This window comes from Amphibalanus amphitrite, unplaced genomic scaffold (assembly GCF_019059575.1).
Source record: "Amphibalanus amphitrite isolate SeventyFive unplaced genomic scaffold, NRLGWU_Aamphi_draft 001008F_arrow, whole genome shotgun sequence".
NCBI lineage: Eukaryota > Metazoa > Arthropoda > Thecostraca > Balanomorpha > Balanidae > Amphibalanus > Amphibalanus amphitrite.
This window is the reverse complement of record NW_024882502.1, coordinates 114,492-134,880: the sequence shown is the minus strand read 5'-3', so window position 1 is coordinate 134,880 and position 20,389 is coordinate 114,492. Positions and strand designations below refer to the sequence as shown.

The following is a 20,389-nucleotide window of genomic DNA, read 5'->3' as shown; positions in this document are numbered from 1 at the left end:
GCGCGGTCGATTCGGCGGACCTAGTGGGCGGCAAGCCGGTGAGGTTACCGGTCGGTGACACCGTCACGGTCGACGAGACACCAAGAGTGTCCCCTGTTCATGGCCTGGAGCGCGGTCGACTCGGGAGATCTAGTGGACGGCAAGCCGATAAGGTTAGCGGTCGGTGACACCGTCACGGTCGACGTGACACCAAGAGTGTCCCCTGTTCATGGCCTGGAGCGCGGTCGACTCGGGAGATCTAGTGGACAGTAAGCCGATTAGGTTAGCGGTCGGTGAGACCGTCACGGTCGACGAGACACCAAGAGTGTCCCCTGTTCATGGCCTGGAGCGCGGTCGACTCGGGAGATCTAGTGGACGGCAAGTCGATGAGGTTAGCGGTCGGTGACACCGTCACGGTCGACGAGACACCAAGAGTGTCCCCTGTTCATGGCCTGGAGCGCGGTCGAATCGGGAGATCTAGCGGACGGCAAGTCGATGAGGTTAGCGGTCGGTGACACCGTCACGGTCCACGAGACACCAAGAGTGTCCCCTGTTCATGGCCTGGAGCGCGGTCGACTCGGGAGATCTGGTGGGCGGCAAGCCGATTAGGTTAGCGGTCGGTGACACCGTCACGGTCGACGTGACCCACGAAAGAACACGCCGGCCCGAAAGGAACTGTCGAATCGCCATCCAGCGCGAGAAGAGGTAGAAAGAGAAACCGCCGCGGCCAAGGAACCGCACAAATGCTTTGCTGGCCACCGCGGGAACGAGAAAGAAAGAAAAGGTGGCGCCAAATGAAGCGTCACCTTAACCCGCGACCTGGTGGGGGGCTATTTTTTGCCCCCCCCCCCTCCCCTCCAGACTTTTCGCTATATCTCCAGAACCGCTGCGCCGATCGTCACCAAACTTTCAGTACCCTCCCGGACATCAATTTTACACATTGTGACCAAAAATTTTTCCAAAGGCTATGATAGGTTGGCCGGAAATGACGTCAGAGTGACGTCATGTTCTGCCGTTTTCGACCCAAAAAAAGGTTTCGCGGGAAGAGCTGTCAGGCCTACAGCTTTGCAAATACAGAAAAACGACAAAGACATAAAAGCTGTAGAATCGACAGGGCTACAAAACTGCTATCTCGGATTTTTGAAATTTTTAGATTCTGACCCCCAGAAATCAAAAAATATTTTTTTTTAATATAATAATTGAAAAATCCAAAAAGTTTTTTGAATTTCGCAAAAACCGGAAAATATGTGATAGTCCCTACCGCCTTCTATCTACATAACAAATTTGAGATCGATGCCTCTTTTTTTGAAGTTATAGCGAAAAAAACTGTTCAAAATTGATGACGTCAAATTTTCAAACTCAATTTTTAGCAATTCTAGACCCCGTAGCGCAAAACAAAGACCACCATTAGACTCACCGTGACGAGCTGCATCGAATCAATACCCATTTTATGCAAAACTATCAACTTTAAAATTTGACCTTTCTTGGCCTGACCTTGACCTGAACTTCACCAGAAAGTGACCTAAGCCGTACCTGATAGTCTTATAACCAGCACCATTGAGTTGGGAATGAGAAATTGGCCATAAAACATGCATCACACAACCTTAGTAAAGTTGGGCTCATGTGACCTGAACTGTGACCCTTGGTGACCTGACCTATGACCTGACCTGGTATTGTCAGTGACCTCTAATAGCAACATATCTACTAGGCAACTGACGCCCTATCGCTGAGTCTCGACAAAATGCGTTTTCCTCGGTGTTATAGCGCATTCCCTAGAAGACCCGTGAACGGTGAAACATTTCATCTTTGACCTGACCTGTGACGTCATCGGTGACCCCGAGGTCAATGAAATTTGGTTTCCTTCGACAAATTTGACAGGCCTTTCGAACGCCGTTTGAATTTTGCGGATCCGTCCAGTAGTTTCGGAGATACGAGGGGGCAAAAAATAGCCCCCCCCCCAGGTCGCGTTATAAACAGACCCCACCAGGGCGCGGGTTAAGAAGGTGCCACCAGCTGCATAAGTTTCATCGCGCTGTACACATGTGATTTGGCTCAAACTTTCCCCGACAGATGTGAGGGCAGTGCAGTGCAGATATCCACTAGCCACAGGAGACATACCCACTTCACACAGCTAAAACTACACACAACCATCAGCCACAGCAAAGAACACTCACATGCTTGTGTGCCGCCTCTGCTTGTGTGATCCAGAATCCTGTCTCCAAGTGCTTGAAAGCACTTGTGCCAATGACATATGATGCCATGGTGATTGCTTCAAACTTGGCCACCAGGTGCTTGATTGCCAAACGTGTCCAGTGCTGCGAGTCATCACCTGTGAATAATGAATGTGTATGAACAAGTAACTGCTGTCCTAGCTCCATAGCCTCCATATGTGGGTGATTCTAGCAAAAGGGCATAACCTACTTTTTATGCCAATTGGTAAAGCAGAATTTCATGTCAGGATCTTAACAGGATCTGAAAGATAAGGACATGGATGCACCAACTGTCAAGTCATATGTAACCTGGGCCTGGCTGTTCAAATGCATTTAACATTGCCAAAAGTTGAAATGTCACTTTCTGATTTTGTGATGAAAATAGTTTCCCCATAGGATGTGATTTTCTGCCCCAAAATTCTGACAAACAGAACAATGCTGAGACATTGTTATTTGTCTAAGAAGCACCAACAGCAACAGTTATTGGGACTTAGTAAAGGGGCTTCCTATATGAACGAGAGCAGCAAGTAGAAGTAGTGGGAAAAGGAGCTTCTGACTGGGGTCAAGTGACCAGCGGAGTCCCCCAGGGTTCAGTACTGCGCCCGTATTCACGTCGACATCTTACGATCAGTTTTCATCGTACGATCGATTTGGTATTCATGTTGACCATCTTAACTTTTTATCGTACGATCAGTCTGGATATTTAGGATACTTCTAATTCACGTCGACAATCTTAAGATAATTTGGTATTCATGTCAAAACTCCTAGGATTCATCCTACGACCCAACTTAAGATGTCGTAGCAGTTTCGAAGATTTGATTTTTAGCAGCATATTCCGGGACGACATAGAAAATGGATCCTCCGTCCAAATGATACAATAAACGAAATATATTCAAACGGTTATTAGTGAGCTATTCCTAACATTATAAAAGTACCATATATTTAGGATGCATCAAAGTTATTATGAATTTTTTTTTACTTTTATTATGGAAACGAAATTATTATATTGTAAATGATCATATCAAGACTAAACCGATAAAGCATGTATTTTAAGGTAGGCTTCCTTTCCTTAATCCGCGAGTCATGCCGGGGGATATTTAGACACCACCCTGCGGTTTTCATAGATATTTCAAAAACCCTTTCTGGTAGACCTGTTAATAGCCGTTTTTACGACGGCCATCTGGTACACATTTGGTGCAAATTTGGTGCAGATTAGGTGCAGATTTGGTCAAATTAGGTTCAGTGTATCTCTTAGTAGCTGTCAGCTAGGGTTGCGCTAATTGCTTATATGCCTGCTTTGTCATATTATCAGTATATTATCAGTCATATTAACAGTATCAGTATCATCGATTAAAACGCTGAAATAAATTCATAAAATGAATATATTTGCTGTAAAAGAGATTAGGCGCAGAGTTGGTCGAATTAGGTTAATTCGCCGGATGCCCGTCGATGAAAACGGCTAATGCATCTTTTCTGCAAGTGTTGTGAAAATTTCAGTTCAAGGTCTCCCAAGTCCCAAGGTCAGGTCACCAAAACACGTCAAGTGGCCTCATCTCAAAAATTAGAATGCTTGTCAATCGTCATAGCTACAGCGACTGAACGATTGCCTTAAAACTTTCAGCGATTGATATGATTAATAATATCTATACAATAATAGAGTAATAGTATTTAGTTGCTCCCTTAGCTCAGTCGGTAGAGCGATGGACTCCGCGTGATGGGAGCACGCGTCTCGGTTATAAAAGTCTGGGCTGGAAGCGCGACGGGCGCTCGATGTTTATGAGTCTCCTAGCGGATTAAGTTCGGGCTGAATTTATTAAACAAAAGTGAATTTGATATGGGCGATCTTTGGAATCGGGCATTCGACAGAATGTTTCATTCTTAAACATTCTTAACCATTCTTAAGAATAGTCCCTGAATTTTATAGTCCTTAAATAGAATGCCCATAGGCATCCGCTTAGGCATTGTATGGAACGGAGTAGAACGATTTTTTTGCCAATAGTTTTCTTTTTTGCGATTACTTATGCTATACATGTTAACCCTCGCCCGCTCATGGGGGGGGGGTGCCACCCCCCCAGGTAGTTTTTCTGCTCTCCACTCAACACTTTTAGAGCTAGAAGCCTGATTTTTCGTATAGCTGCTTCTCTATCCTTTCTTAACCCGGCAGGCGGTGGGCCTCCCGGCCACCTTCCGCGCGGTGGGGGGGGGGGGCATTTTTTTGCCCCCCCCCCCCCCGTATCTCTGAAACTACTGGACGGGATCCGGAAAATTCAAACGGCATTCGATAGCCCTGTCAGATTTGTCGAGGGAAACCAAATTTCATTGACCTCGGGGTCACCGATGACGTCACAGGTCAGGTCAAAGGTAAAATGTTTCACCGTTCACGGGTCTTCTAGGGAAAGCGCTATAACACCGAGTAAAACGCATTTTGTCGAAAATCAGCGATAGGGCGTCAGTTGTCTAGTACATATGTTGCTATTAGAGGTCACTGGTCATACCAGGTCAGGTCACAGGTCAGGTCACCAAGGGTCACCACATGAACCCAACTTTACTAAGGTTGTGCGATGCGTGTTTTATGACCAATTTTTCATTTCCAACTCAATGGTGTTGGTTATAAGACCATCAGGTACGGCTCAGGTCACTTTCTGGTGGAGGTCAGGTCAAGGTCAGGTCAGGAGAGGGCCGTCGTGGTACGCCAGTGGCGGCGGCGCCGAGTCCCACGAGAGGACCGGCAGTGCGGTTGGAACGGCTGCGAGGCAAGCACCGAATACACTCAACTACATTTATTTACGTGGCCGAGAATCCATTGCAAACAACAATGTAGGTAAAAGTTTGTTAAACTTAACTTTTTGATCATATTTCGAAAACAAATAATTGATTTTGATCTTTTACACCCAAACACTAAATGATATAGAAAGTGATGTGTCAGCGAAGTTCATTTTAGGTAAAGACTATCGATAGATAAAACACGCGATTATTTTAGGAAAAGCATCTCATTGTTGCACGCACGACGATCAACTAACGATTAAGTTTAGGTCCATACAAGTGTCCATATGGCCTTGGGTCCTAGGGCTTTGGTAAGGTGTGCAAGGGAGTGCAGGCCAGAGAGAAGCCGAATGATATCCCAGCTTTGTGTCTTGAGACGTTTGGTTTTTACGTAGCATGTTATTTGGATAAAAAGAATTAGTATCTAGTACACAAGCCCTGGGTAATGGAATTGTTAGCAGTGCTCGATCCCGACGCACGAGATGTGTACGACAATCCCCAGCGGCCTATCCAGAGAGTTGGGAGAGTTTTCGATCAGCCAGACCTTTACCTCATCAAAAGGTATCGAATGCCAAGACACATGCTACTTGAACTGACATTACAAGTTCGTGATAGTATGGCAAGGAGCAGCCGAGGCCGTAACATATCACCAGATGTGCAAGTGGCATGCGCGCTGCGTGTCCTGGCGGAGGGCAATTTTCAGCGTCCATCCGGCGACACTGTGGACGTCAGTCAGCCCTCCGTCAGCCGCGTCCTCCAGCGGTTTTGTGAGGCTGTACGTGCTGCCTATCCCAATGTCATTCATTTCCCTGGAACTGAGCAAGAAATCGCTGACACAGAGCGCCAGTTCAGGGACAAGTTTGGCCTTCCAAACGTGCTAGGCTGCGTGGACGGCACACATGTTAACATCAAGGCTCCCGTCGTGAATGAACACCTCTACGTGAATCGTCACCAGAGGCACAGCATCAACGTGCAAGGAGTGTGCGACAGCAACATGCTCATCACAAACGTCGTCGCCAAGTTTCCGGGTGCCAGTCACGACGCTTTTGTTTTCGAACAAAGTGCACTGGGCCGAATGCTGGCGTCATCCCACGGCCGTCTGGGGTATCTGCTAGGAGACAGCGGATACCCACTTCGCTCCTGGCTGATCGTCCCCTTCGACGAACGACATCGAGAACGCATGACGCCGGACAAGCAATCAAGCAATCAAGAACAGGCTGCTCTCGTTGATATCATCGCTGGTCACCCAGAAGTTTTCAAGAAATTCAGCGGCCCAGGTCAGTCCAAAAACCAAAAAGAAGAAAACTGGCGATTGATTCAGACTGAGCTAGCTGCTTTGTTCCAGACTTCCACGTCGGTAGAGGAAATAAAAAAGAAGTGGACAGACATGAAATATGCTGCAAAAAAAGAAGTGGCACGGTTCCGGCGAGAGTCGGGTAAAACTGGCGGCGGGCCCCCACCAACAGCGCCGGAAGACCTGCACCATAAGATCATAAGCATCGTTGGAGAGGAGGCCGTGGACGGAGTGGTCGGCGGCATCGACACCGCGCAGGATCTCTCAGACCACTGCAACGCAGGAGAAGGTGACCATGCCCAACCGGGCACCAGCGATGGGCTTCACTACGGTGAGCAGGCGCGACCACTCAAAAAAAGACGACATGCGGCAGCTGAGGAGTCTGTGGCAGCAGAGATGCTGAAGACACAGCAGGGAATCTTGGCGTCGCTCAAGGAGCTGGTGGCCACTCAGCAGAGAAGTGTGTCGGTGCAAGAGCGGCTGCTGGCTCTTGAAGAGTGCAAGGTGTTTGGCCGCTCTAGCAACTTCCCTAACAGTGAGACGAACTGACTGACTGACTGACTGACTGACTGACTGACTGACTGACTGACTGACTGACTGACTGACTGACTGACTGGCTGACTACACGTGTGCTACTCGATTGTGTTAATGTGAAATATAATTCCTTTTAAACTCGACGCACGTGTATTTAAAATATGGCGTACGGTGCTATACAGTGTTTTTAAGGAATATATTTTCATGCCTGAAAATATCTTCCATTAAAAATACAGTATCAAGAATCTAGATAAATCGAAGATTGAAAAGCTAACCGTTGGCTCATAAAATGACATAACATAACTCAAAACCAATCTATTGTGTTGGAACTCTTAAAGAGAACCCAAATTAATAGCATACAAAGGTGATCCCGCACTTAAGACTGCTCTGGGAGTAGTCGTAAGTTCACAATACCTTCAACATTATGATCGTACGATTATCGGAAGATTGGACTTAAGATGTCCCGACGTGAATCGCACTTACGATCGTTCGTACGACAAATGTCTACGACCAAAATTTTGATCGTAAGATAAATCTTAAGTGTCTGCGATGTCAACGTGAATACCAAATTATCGTACGACAAAGAGCGATCGTAAGATAAATCTTACGAAAAATTCCGACGTGAATACGGGCCCTGGGCCCAGTCCTGTTCCTCGTCAGTGTGAATGAATACCGAGCCTGTTGAGGAGTAGAGTAGTCTCAATCATGTCACTTCTATGTATCCTCTCCTTGATACTGGGTAATATGGAGGCGAGCCTCATACAACATATTTCTAATTGCCTGTAACAGTTTGGTTGCCCATCTTTGCACCCATTACAGTCTTAATATCCTTGACAGTGTGTGGACCCACTGCCTGGATGCAGTATTCAAGATGGGGACGAACATAGGTGGTAAACAGTGACTTTACCCCTACAAGCTCCTGAGATGATGATGATGATGATGAATTGAGGTTTTTGTACAAGCTCCTGACTGGAAAAGCAGAAGTGAACCATTAACAGTTCTTTGAGGTGACACATCAGGAGGGAACAAGAGGACATGGACTCAATCTTATAAAGAAAAGGGCAAAACATGTTTCCAGACTTTTAAATTCTTCTCAAACCGAGCAGCAAACTTGTGGAAACAGCTACCTAAGGAAGTCTGGTTGAATCTTCAACAACCAACAGTTTCAAAAATAAGTTTGATAAGCTGCACTGGGCCAGTTTCCTCAGCCTGATCCGATAATCTTGTCAGGACATAGGTGTAGGAACATTTTCACTTTTCAAAAGTGGGGGGGGGGCAGGCCCTAGAGACCTAAAACCTCACCTACCCCTAAAATCCATTTTCTCCTCGGATTTCGGCCACTTTACTTTTGCAAACATGCTCAAATCAGTTTAAAAAATGTTACAAGAAAAAATCGGCCAAAACCTCAGGGAAGCCCTCATTCAGAAAGTAAGCCTGGTGGACGCGTCCCAGTTCTCCACAGCCGCGTTGGCAGTTGGCACCCATGCGAATTCCAGACTTCAAACTGGTTTCGAGCTAAAACAATGGCAATGGACCCCCATTAGACGCCAGAAACGCACCTATCTCAAATATGCTGCTAAATGAAACAGGGCCTCATCATCTGGTCAATGCGGGCACTGACATCTTTAGACTTTTCTTGCTTGAAAAGTGGGGGCCACCAACCATTAGTAGCCCCCCACCCACCCCGGCCCGTCCCCCCTGTTCAGTTGGGGAAACTAAGAGGAGCCAAACAAAAATTGGATTAGCCAATCAACGGCTGGAGTGGGCGGGGCGATGACCATATATGGTCATAAAATCAGACATCTTCATCTTTTCAATGCATCCTAACATTCAAATGAAAAAATTTAAAATAAGGCATAATAATGTTTTTTAACCACACAAGGCCTACACTCACTTGGCGCACAATTAACCGGCGGCTCTAAATCGCATAGTTAAAACGCGTCGCAAGGTCAGTGATTAGCAAATATGGCGGATTGAAACAGGCACCAAAAAATGTAAGCAGTACAGTAGTTTAAAAATTTCATTATTTTTATTATTTTGTTTATGGTTTTTCTAATTTTGGTTAAGTTATTAATTTAAAATTAAATATCTTTGTTTATTGTAATTAAATTAAATCTTTTAAAAATCTTCTTTCAAAACACCAATCCACTTATTGAATGGCCAGCTGATTGTGACGGCCAGAACCTGCAGAAAAGCCGTTTTCCTATCACCATTTTCGAGTCAATTCGCCGAATTGAATCAAATCATGCTAATTCCTTCTGGAAAATGGAAACCTTTTCTCTCCGATAAGTGGACGCGATACCGCAAGCACCGGCTTGTTATGCCGTTTTTCACCCTTAGTAGCGGGGGCTGCATTTATGCCCATATATGGTTATCAAAAGTCAATTGGTAAATGTCAAGTTTACGTCCTAAGCACATTTCAATGATATTTCTTTCATAATCTTACATATTTTGACATGCTGAATCCAAAAATCATACTTACATGTCTCGCAAGAACAAAATCATCACCAATACACTAAGCAATTACACCTTCGGACACCGCACGATCAAAACACGGCAAGAGGAAATCGAAAGTATGCAGCGTTGCCATTGATGAAAAATATTTCCTGTCGAGAAATAAAAACAATCAATATATGATAAAAATAAAAAAGAAATATGTAAAAAAATATTTATTTTAAAAAATATAAGAAATTAAATAGCAAAACAACAAAGGGGAAATGTTGGGAACCGGGGTTATTGGGTGGGGAGGGTTAGAAAAACAGGGAAATGTTGGGAATCGGGGTTCATGGGTGGGGGAGAGAAAAAATGAAAATGACGTCATAGGGAAATGTCGGGAACCGGGGTTTGTGGGGAGGGGGATGGAGAAAAATACGATAAGAATTGTTACAATATTTGGGAAATTTTAGGAATCGGGGTTCTTGCCTCAAATCTAGTTGTTACCTAACCTAACCTGACCTGACCTGACCTGACCTGACCTGACCTGACCTGACCTGACCTAACCTAACCTAACCTAACCTAACCTAACCTAACCTAACCTAACCTAACCTAACCTAACCTAACCTAACCTAACCTAACCTAACCTAACCTAACCTAACCTACTGATTTTTGCCTACCGGGGATAAGGAAAAAGTTGCTTGCAGGAATAGATTGCAGGCAAGAGTAAATCAAATATTTTTAGGTTAAGTGGTCATGCATCAGGCTTTCAGGCGCCTGAAGCCAGATACATAACCACTTAACCTAAAAATATTTGATTTACTCTTGCCTGTAATCTCTCCTAAGGCATTGCCTTCGGCACTGCGCTGCTTCGCCGCGAGAAATATTATGACGTCATTATTCACAGTTGAATAGCAACTGTTAGATATCATTCTTGATTTTGGCCAACTTTGCACAAGTAATCGCCCCCCAGTTCTCAGGATTTTCCTTTCCTCCCCCCCCCCCCCCACCCAATAACCCCGGTTCCCAACATTTCCCCTTTGTTGTTTTGCTATTCTATTTCTAATAATAATATTTCTTTTTAAATAAATATTTTTTACATATTTCCTATTTATTTTTATAATATATTGAATGTTTTATTTCTCGACATTAAAAAAAGACAAAATATTTTTCACAAATGGCAACGCGGGACACTTTCAATTTCCTCTCGATTTGTTTTGATCGTGTGTTGTCGGAAGGTGTAATTGCTTAGTGTATTGGTGATAATTTTGTTCTTGCGAGACATGTAAGTATGATTTTTGGATTCAGCACGTCAAAATACGTAGGAATGTGAAACAATTATCATTGATATGTGCTTAGGACGTAAACTTGACATATACCAGTCAATTTATTGACCCAGTCAATTTTTTTATGTTCGCCTCGTAGTTTCCCCAACTGTGTTCCTACACCTATGTGTCAGGATGTGAGCACCAAACATACCTGGTCGACACCAGGCACCAGCTGACAAGATTAAACCTTAAACCTTTACCTAACAATCAACTCACCTCTGAACAGCATTCCTTGAAACAGGTATATGAATATAATCTAATATAATCCCTCCCCCCACAGGCACACAACCACACCACTCGATCGAAACTGGCTGTAAACAAATCGCTCAGTGTCGCTACCTACTATATATGGCCTCACCACTCCAACAAAATTTCAGGGGTATATAGGGCCTTGATTTCAGGAGCTCTGCGCGCGCGTCTTGATACAGCCGTTTGACCGAGAACAAAAACGTGAGCACGTGGGAGACGATTCTGGAATATTCAAAAAAATTGGGGAGTGTCTAAAAAGCAGACGAGATTAGCAGACGAGTCCATGCTCGGAAACTACTAGACTGATTTCGATGAAATCTTCACCATTAGACGCGCCGTGGTCTGAAACGGTACCATTTTTGATAATTTATTGATTGGTGCACCCTAAGTGGTCCAAATCGGTCCAAAACCCCTAAAATATGTTGCAGACGAGCCCATGCTCCGAAACTACTAAACCCAAGATTACTTTACTACTCAGGTTGGTTCACTAGGGAAATAAAGGCGCCGTAGCTACGTCACGGATTTGGTAGCAATCTGGTAGCAATTTTTGCAGACATCAATGGCGCACGTGTTGTTTGATCGTCGCCAATACTATTTTACTGCACTATTTTGTTATTTCACTGCAATGTATTGTACATTACATTTGAAAATTTAAAATAAAGGAATATTCGTAACCCAGCAAGTCAGTTATTCTTTGAGGCAGCACTCTGTCAGCATTGAGCCTTCAGAATGTGTCATTTGATAGACTTTCCCACATTTTCTACTCTTGTGGAAAACTTTCTTAGTCATCAAAAATGTATGCACATATGAATAATTAGAACTTCATTTTCAAAGTTTTATAGAAATAAGATTTCACATTACATTATCATAAGGCTACCTGTCCATTTCGTCCAACCAATTAAATATTCATCCAGCAGAAGGCAGGTACCTCTGAGAAGGTACTGATATCTCTTATCTTCACCAAATATTTCAGGAAAATGACTGAGAATGAGACCGAGACTGAAAATGAGAATGAAAATGAGAATGAAAATGAGACTGAGAAGCTATTAAAACTTCAGCGTATGAAAGGGATGTTATGGCTTATGCACATTGAAAAACATCAGATAATGCTTTTGAACCATCTCATTCACCAGCACACATTAATCCGGCTCCTGGCTTCTGTCAAGGAAACATTCCAAAATAATGCATTATTTTATTTCATTGACCACCTTGCAAAAGACAAACAGCAAACACATAACCACCAAAAACAAAAATAGTCAACAGGTAGGTACCAGCTGATCTAGCCGTGCTGAGTCATGTGCCTTTGAAAAACTTGAGCAGTCAGGGTTGAATAAACACCCCAAACTTAGCCATTCATGCATGAACAAGTGCAAATTCTGGTCGAGCATTTTATTAAAAATGAAACTAGCAGCATTGTAGGTTACAATTATAAAAAAGACAATTACAAAAAAAACAGCAGAGCTTACTCTACAAGGCATAACCATTGATTTTATAACTGATATCCAAATTCGCATCTCCGAAGTTTAACCCAGGGTATATTGAGTGAAGGGTAGGACGAACTTTGGTAGGAATTTCTAGTATAACTACTAGAAAACCTACTATATGTGGTCGGGACTAGCAAAAAGTTAGTTCAATCTAGAATATGGTAGCGCTTATGGTTGGCAGTCGTGACGCGCACGTGACAATCATTTCTTAAATTTCTTAAATAACAGGTTTTAAGGGCCGATTAGTGGGCCGATACATTCAATTAGCTATTAAAGGGACCATCCCACCTTATCATTAGTTTTGAGTTGAGATAGCCAAGTTTGCGGCCAGGCTCAGAAACCACCATTTATCCTGGTCGCAACCCCCGCAGCTTTATGGTGTTCAAGAAATTTCTTCCCTTTACTTGCAGGGTGGGACCAGCTTAGTCCCTATCTCTTAACCATTAGCGGTTTGTTGATGACGTCAGCAGTCGTTTCAACGCCCGCCATTCCTTGAACCCGAGTTTTGCTGACCTTGAGCTCCCTTTTTTATCAACGTGAAATCCGTCGTCGGCGCTGAGAAAGCCTATTGCTTTTCATTTTAATTTGAATATTAGAAGATACCCACCACTGGAACTTGGACTGATATTATACCAAGGCCGAAGATGATCAAGCTGCCTGCTATATCTGGAGCTTGGTGTTCAACTTCAACATGGAATGAAAAACAAAATATCAAAGCAAACTGGATATGGTACTGCAAGTTTAAAGGAAATAGTTCACTTTCACGAAATTATTATTTTTGCAATGGATTTATGATTTTTTGTGTTCAAAATGATCAGCAAAGAAAATAAAACCTATTTATAAAAAAAGATTATTTTCCATATTTTGATATAGGAAGAACTTTTCAGTTTCTGTAAGGCACACGCGATCCAGTATGAAAAGAGCATGGGTCCCGAAAATTCTTCAGAAACTAGAGGAATTATCGCGGCCACCGGCATTTGGGCGATCTGCTCGTGCTTTTGTTACTGGAGCGCCTCTTTCCCCGAGATTGCGCCGGCCGCCTGCCATGGAGGAAAAATACACGACTTTGAAATCCGGCTGATCGTGGGAAAATACCGCCGGAGGTCTCGGCTATATGCAGGAATTCACCGGGATGTATAGTATATACCACTGCCTCGAATAGGCTATAGCCTGCAAGCTGGCTTTGGTGCAAACTGCAAACATGTCAAACATGGTATAGGGCGGATTGTCGATTGATGTAAGCGAATCAGACGTTCAATTGACAATTTCCGATTCTTATTCGATAATTACGGCCAATTATATTTTATTTTAGGAAGTGTTATTAGGAGCGGAGCAATAAAATCTCATTTCTCTCCTGTCTCTTTACCTATCTCTCAAATCCCTTGCTCACTCATCTTTCCTCTCCATAGGCGGCGGAACGGGGAGGGCACCGGGGCACCGTCCCCCCCTTTGATCTTGGCATTTTAACATTAGCCCTATGGGCGTTGCATGGAAAGAATGGGACCAAAAGTTGGCAGTGCCCCCCCCCCCACCCTTAAAACCCTCGCCGGACCTATTGGTTTTCTACATACGCGCCGGCCGAGGGGGGGGGGGGCGGGTACGACCCCCCCTCGCCGTTTCGCCCCTGGTGGAGCTAGCGCGTGGTGGAAAAAACGAGCGTGTGCGCCGTTACGAGACGCAGAGATTGGTACCCGATTTTAAGGTCCTAGGTCAACCGGTGACCTCTGAGGTTAGGTCAAGTGCCCCAAGGTACGGTTCAGTTTTTGGTGAATAACTTCGCAAAAAATGGCCGCAGAGCCGCGATTTTGGTAGCATCGTGTTTGCCTCGCTCAGGCGCGTCGAATGATATACGTTTTGTTCGGTTCAGGTCAACTTGGGGTTTTGACCTCAGGTCAAGGTCAGGTCAGCACCCTAAGGTCACGAAGTTGGTCGAAAGAGGTCATGTCGCATATCATTCGATTCGGCAGGTCTTCTTGAGTCCATTGGTGGCTTCCGCGACTCGCTAGCTCAATTTGATCAAGAGTTATTGACGAAAAACTAATATGACCTTGATGACGTCATAAATGACGTCACACAAGGTCAACATTGCAAAAGTGACGCATCTAACCTTGCAAGGAGTGCATCAAATCACGATTCTGTGTGCTTGAGATAGTTGGAGATCGTTCCCGGCGCCAGAATAGCAGTTTGAATTTTTCCCCATTGACTTATAATGGTGAGGTCACGAAAATGACCTGACCTCATATGACGTTTAGGAAAAATCCGAGATATACAAGTTGTGAGACCCATAATGGATACTAGATCCTGCAAGTTTCATTTCTCTGTGACATCTCCTCTGGCAGTGAGGGCGTTGCGAAGTTGCGACATCTGAAGACCGTGCAGAGGTTCACTTATGACGTCATAGGTCAGTGACCTGACCTGACCCAAAAATGGTTGGTGTCAAAAGATCCGGCTTGGATCAAAGGTCAGGTATGCCAAGTTTCAGCGTTCTATCGCCAGTGTGTTCGGAGCTATCGCGAAAAAAACCCTATGAGGGGCGGCACCCGCCCCCCATAGGGTTTTTTTTTTTCTCTCTCTCTCTCTCATTCTCTCTCCTCTCTCCTCTCTCTCTCTCTCTCTCTCTCTCTCTCTCTCTCTCTCTCTCTCTCTCACACACTTTAAAGCAAACTTTTCGTAATATAAGTTAAGTTTTCGTCTTATTCCTGAAACGAAAACGTAAATTTCCGTCGATATCTGGCGCTGCCGGGTTATTTGTCCCAAAAGCCCCCTCCTCCTGGATCTGCCAGTGGGGTATTGGCCCTGTTTCACCAGTGATAGCAGCACGCTGCATAGCTACGTTTGGAACAGAGTTGCTGTCTCGTTGAATGCGTTTGATACATTTGTTTGATCGCACGGCCGTGAAGATGTTAGCATCAATATTTCATGACATCACACAGTTTGACGACGCCATGGTTTGTTGATGTTTCCATGGAAACCCAATTTGACACGTGTAATAGCAGCGTGTTGCTATCACCGGTGAAACAGGGCCCAGGTGGCCTACCATTTTTTTTTTTTTTTAGAAAAAAACTATCGTATCAGGGCTATGACGAAAAATAAGTGGCCTAAATCCGATGAGAAGACAGGATTTGGGGGTACCCTAGGAGTACGTTTGGCTCCGTGACCTGGTATGCCCCCCCCCCCGCGCTGAAACCCTGGATCCGCCAGTGCGTGAAATAATGCATTAAAGATTAAAGAACCATGCAAAGTTAGCCCTTTTACTAGTTTTACTGGCAAGGGCGATAATGTTCCCCTGAATGTCCTTATTGATCAGTACGAGAATTTCTCTAGAGTTCTCGTAGATAATTTCTCTAGTTTCTGAAGAATTTTCTGTACCCATGCTCTTTTCATACTGGATGCAAATATATGCAAGGCACGCATCCTCAACGCAAGACACCTTTTTCGGGACGAGAAATAGAATATCTTTGCCTAGGGTGATCGTTGGGCTGTAAAAGCTCCTGATTTATGCTCGTCTCAGCCCAAGCTACGGAACTGCTATTCCAGTTCAAAACCCATGTTAAAAAGTGAACTATTTCCTTTAAGTCCAAAGAAATTTGGGTATCGGTAACCCTGGCGTCACCGGTAGCGTTTTCATTCAAGGTTAAGGTTTCCTGTATTAGGCAGCATTAGGCCACCGTGCCAAGCCGAAGCATGCTGTGACGTCACTGGGTAAGAGAACGTACCACGCTATCAGTATCGACTGAGACTCAGATAGACTCAGAACGACTCAGGCAGACTCAAACTAACTCAGACCGACTCAACCGACTCAAATAGATTCCGATCGACTCAGACCGACTCAGAACGACTCAAACTGACTCAGACCGACTCAACCGACTCAAATCGATTCAGATCGACTCAGACCGACTCGGAACGACTCAACCGGCTCAAATAGATTCCGATCGACTCAGACCGACTCAGACCGACTCAACCAACTCAAATCGATTCCGATCGACTCAGCAAGACTCAGAACGACTCAAGCAGACTCAAACCGACTCAGGCAGACTCAAACTGACTCGACCGACTCAGAACGATTCAAACTGACTCAGACCGACTCAACCGACTCAAATCGATTCCGATCGACTCAGACCGACTCGGAACGACTCAAACTGACACAGACCGACTCAACCGACTCAAATCGATTCCGATCGACTCAGACCGACTCAGAACGACTCATACTGACTCAGACCGACTCAACCGTCTTAAATCGATTCCGATCGACGCAGACAGACTCAGAACGACTCAAGCAGACACAAACTGACTCTATTTGAGTCGGTTGAGTCGGTTTGAATCCGCCTGAGTCTGTCTGAGTCGTTCTGAGTCTTTCTGAGTCACTCGGAATCGAGCTGAATCAGTCTGAGTCTGCCTGAGTCGGTTTGAGTCTGCCTGAGTCTATCTGAATCGGCCCAAGTCTGCCTGAGTCGGTTTGAGTCTGCCTGAGTCGTTCTGAGTCTTTCTGAGTCGCTCGGAATCGATTTTAGTCGGTTTGAGTCTGCCTGAGTCGTTCTGAGTCTGTTTGAGTCTGCCTGAGTCATTCTGAGTCTACCTGAGTCGCTCGGAATCGATTTGAGTCGGTTTTAGTCCGCCTGAGTCGTTCTGAGTCGGTCTGAGTCGATCGGAATCGATTTGAGTCGGTTGAGTCGGTCTGAGTCAGTTTGAGTCGTTCTGAGTCAGTCGAGTGAGTCTGCCTGAGTCGGTTTGAGTCTGCCTGAGTCGTTCTGAGTCTGTCTGAGTCTGCCTGAGTCATTCTGAGTCTGCCTGAGTCGCTCGGAATCGATTTGAGTCGGTTTGAGTCCGCCTGAGTCGTTCTGAGTCGGTCTGAGTCGATCGGAATCGATTTGAGTCGGTTGAGTCGGTCTGAGTCAGTTTGAGTCGGTCTGAGTCAGTTTGAGTCGTTCTGAGTCGGTCGAGTCAGTTTGAGTCTGCCTGAGTCGGTTTGAGTCTGCCTGAGTCGTTCTGAGTCTGTCTGAGTCGATCGGAATCGATCGGAATCTATTTGAGTCGGTTGAGTCGTTTGGAGTCGGTCTGAGTCGATCGGAATTGATTTGAGTCGGTTGAGTCGGTCTGAGTCAGTTTGGGTCGTTCTGAGTCGATCTGAGTCGATCGGAATCTATTTGAGTCGGTTGAGTCGGTCTGAGAGTCAGTTTGAGTCTGCCTGAGTCAGTTTGAGTCTGCCTGAGTCGTTCTGAGTCTATCTGAGTCTCAGTCGATACTGATAGCGTGGTACGTTCTCTTACCCAGTGACGTCACAGCATGCTACGGCTTGGCACGGTGGCCTAATACTGCCTAATGCAGGAAACCTTAACTTTGAACGAAAACGCTACCGGTGACGCCAGGGTTACCGATACCGAAATTTGAAGAGCTGACAATTGACATTAATTCTTTTCCCGCAAGGTTTCCATAGGAGATCACACCATGAAGAAATATTTTTGATGTTAACAGTTGAAAGGGGATTGATCTTCCAGTTTTGACGAAAGACGCTGCTGACTGTCTTTGGAAAAGGATGTCGGCATGAGGTGCAATTGTGCTTGTGAAGTGGTTATAACTGGTCTTTTCACAGTGTTAAATTAAATGTGCCATTGCAGCCAAGTGTGTTATCATGTAAGGTAAAATCAAAACTACAATGTTGGTTTTACGAGCATTGAGAAGGCTGGTAGGTAACACCTGCCTGTGCTCGTAAATCATGCTGCCAAAGTATTCTAAATTAATTTTATCATACACTTTTGTTGTCCAGAATGGTTGCACTATTGTTTGGTATCATATTATTCCATGTACATATGGTAGTGTTAAGTCCGACCAACATGTTACCCGATTTGAAGCTGTTACGTTACCTAAGTACCTACCTGTTTTTTTTACTGGCGTGGTGAATGTCACCTGGATTTTGTTTTGAGGTGCAGACCTAGTAACTCTGACTACATGGGTTTGAAGCTTTTATCTATTCTGTTTTTACTGGCCTGGTGAATGGCGACTGATGTTGTCCGTGGATGGCACTGAAACAAATTTTGAGTGTCAACTGCCATGTACAGTGTTTTAATACAATGCTGAGGGCTGAAAGTTGTCTTGTTTAGAGTGGTGAAAGTTCAGGATATGCCAGCCACCATGGTGGGTCAGAGTTAATGTGTTGCAGTCAGTTCAGCTTCGGCAAGCACACGGATGGGCATACGCATCAAGACCTGCTCTGCCATACTTTCAGCCAATTTTACCTAGGCAAGTCTTTTCTTTTTTTCTGCCAAAAGCTATGACATTGTGAATATCAGTGCTGTGGCCTGTGTGTAGCTTTCAGGAAAGCAATTCTAAATAAAGCTCTGATAAAGTGCATGAAATCAGCAATGCAGCCCTCTATTACATTTTCTACAACATCTTACTTGTTCCTTGCATGGAGAGAAAAATGCAATGTTATGAATTCGTTTATTCACATAATTTGACAAGCATGCAGTTACCTGCTACTATCACTGCACAAAACAGAGCAGAAAACATCAGTTGATCAAACACAAGACACAACAGAAGTTTACAACATAGGCCTGCCGAACCTGCTTCCTCCCACCACAGTTGATGCCATTTCCTAGCCTGGCTTGATGTGAGCACTGAATAGCTGCTTTGTCTAATTACAGCTCACTACCATTCAACTTAAACTACTCTCTTTAAAGTAAGAGTGAGAGCGTTCAGTGTTCATAGCAGCTCGACAGACGACAGACAACAAACATCTTGACAAACCAACCAGTATTTGATTTGGCTAATGATTTATGTGCCTGTTGTATCATGGCCAAACTACTTTAACAGCAATAATCCCTGTTTCATCTTGATCTTGCTTTTAATTCCATTTGAACTCAGATCTTGAAACAATCATCTGAAGTGATATCAGATACTGGCTTCTGTTTCTCTTGAAAGCAAGTTAAAACAACAATGATAAACTAAGGCAGGAGATGTGAGTTGTGGCAGTAGATTTTTGATTCAACATATGTCAACCTTATATTGCTTGAGACCTCTGTGACAGACAAACAAATATTTATAGTTTTTTGATAGTTTGGATTCTTGGCTTGATTTAGCAGATCAGCTGTGAGCCTTGACTTTGAAATCACATAAATGTCATGGTACCCGAACGAATCCTCGCATGACATTTCTTCGTCCGCATTTCTTCGTCTACAAATCTTCGTCGGTGCATTTATTTGTCCATCAATGCTTACTCTTGCATATATTTGCGTTGAAGAAGAAATGCGAGCCGATTTTCATATACCCTGATGCGAGACAAAGTAATGCGATACGAATAAATGCCCTGACGAAGATTTGCAGACGAAGAATTGCGATACGAAAAAATGCATTAGAAGAATTGTCCTGGAATCCTTTGTTGGCCATCATATATTGACCTTGATAAGATAAACGCATCATTCGCGCAATATTTGTCGCACTTTGATACCAAATTATTGCTTCCAAATGCCGACGTAAAGAAAACCTTTATGTGACGTCATAGAAACAGCGGAGTTCCCAAAAAGTAAACAAAAATAAAAGTCTTATATCTCGAAAACAGTTGAATATTTTCCGGTAAAATTTGGTAGATGTTCATTTTCGCTCTTTGTGATTCACGCTACATCACTTTTATGCCAATTCATTAACTTTTTTGAAGGTGGGAGGGTCCCTTTAATAATTGATTATGCAAGCATTCAAGAATCTACATATTTAATTCTAGCCAAAATCACGCGGCGCTCCCAGGATTCGAACTCACGACCCTCGGATCTGTATCCCGATACGCTACCGACTGCGCTACCGAGGACCGCGAGCCGACGCTCGGAGAGGCGGATCGCGGGTGCTGGCGTGCAGAGAAATCTTTACCCTGTACGCCGTAGAAGATCGGCTGGGTTTCGTGAAAAATGGTAGAGGAATTGTCGAAAGAAAATTCATCGATCTATCATTTGAGACTAAGAACTATTGATTCCTTCAAAGGTTGACCGAGATATCGCTCGCCGAAAACAGGCCATTTAACATGTAAACCCTATGGGCTGGTAGGAAATGTACGCCGTGGAGCAGCGGTGCTACCAACTAACTTCGGCGGGGGCCGGTTTAACCCACCTACCAGCCACCTGCACATTT

At 44.5% G+C, this 20,389-nt stretch overlaps 1 protein-coding gene across 1 annotated transcript in view; it reads left to right on the top strand.

The window, feature by feature from the left end:
• Positions 1-10,440: 10,440 nt before the first annotated feature.
• The window catches only part of LOC122369124 (facilitated trehalose transporter Tret1-2 homolog), a 37,883-nt gene continuing 27,934 nt past the window's right edge, over positions 10,441-20,389 (top strand). The window contains exon 1 of the mRNA XM_043343579.1: positions 10,441-10,498. The gene's annotated coding sequence lies outside the window, so the exon portion shown is untranslated. The remainder of the gene's footprint in view (positions 10,499-20,389) is intronic.